Here is a 1,070-nt window from a genome sequence, read left to right as displayed (position 1 = left end):
GTATAAAAAGTAAAGCCATATTAACATGCTGAGCTATAAAAGGCTCAAGTCAACAACTTCTGACATTGCCAGTCCTATGGATAATCCACTACTATTATGGACTACTGGACTATATTGGATTATTTTGCTGAATTTATGCAACTACAATATTTAAATGACAATGAAATACCGATCTCTGACAAAACTAAACAAACAAACAAAAAAGGGATATAAATGAAGGACCATTTTGTACCTCTATATACAAAACAGTTAAGATAGATATACAGCTACTTTCTCTTAATTCAATGAGAAGAAAGATTTGTCCTAATAGTGTTTGGGCAGGATATCATGTCTGCATTTTGTACTATGAATAACCAGTACGAAAACAACAATATGCAATTTATGAATGATTGAAACTGTCCTATTAATCGGTTTTGAAACTGTCTCATTGCTATTTGTTTCTCAATAAAATTAATTTAAAAAAGAAAATGAAAAGAATACATAACATGAGATTAATAATAGATTGCATATTGTAAAAATTATTTGAGAAAGTAAATTAATATAGCAATAAAAATTGTCTAAAATAACATGAAGAAGAAAGCACTTACAGATCTGTCATATAATAGTTCTCTCTGTGCCAAAATCAAGAAACTTATATTTATATAATTAAAATTCTCAAAGTAGAAGGGGGTAAGCCATACATATTCAAAGATTTAAAATTTCTGAATTTAGTTAAAATTATTGCACCACATTTCCAAGAAAAATAAACATTTTGCACAAGAAATATGAATAAAATCTTAAAATCATAAAATCATAACAAGATACACAAAAATAAAATTGTCCAAAGCTAATTATAAAGAAAAAAATCATTAAAGCATATACATAGAAAAAAATGTTAGCTATAGAAGAACAAAATTAAATAGCATCTTACTTTTTTTAGATAAAGAAAAGAGCAATTGCGTAAGAAACTAGACTTATTTATTCAAAGGACTGAAGAAAAAAAATCTGTCCTCATTAAATTTTATACTTAGCAAACATACCTTTGAGAATGGAAAGTAAAATATTTTCCAGTTAAAGAAACTCAAAATATT

Source organism: Octodon degus, unplaced genomic scaffold, assembly GCF_000260255.1.
Source record: "Octodon degus isolate 3935 unplaced genomic scaffold, OctDeg1.0 scaffold00238, whole genome shotgun sequence".
Lineage (NCBI taxonomy): Eukaryota > Metazoa > Chordata > Mammalia > Rodentia > Octodontidae > Octodon > Octodon degus.
This window is presented reverse-complemented; position numbering follows the sequence as displayed.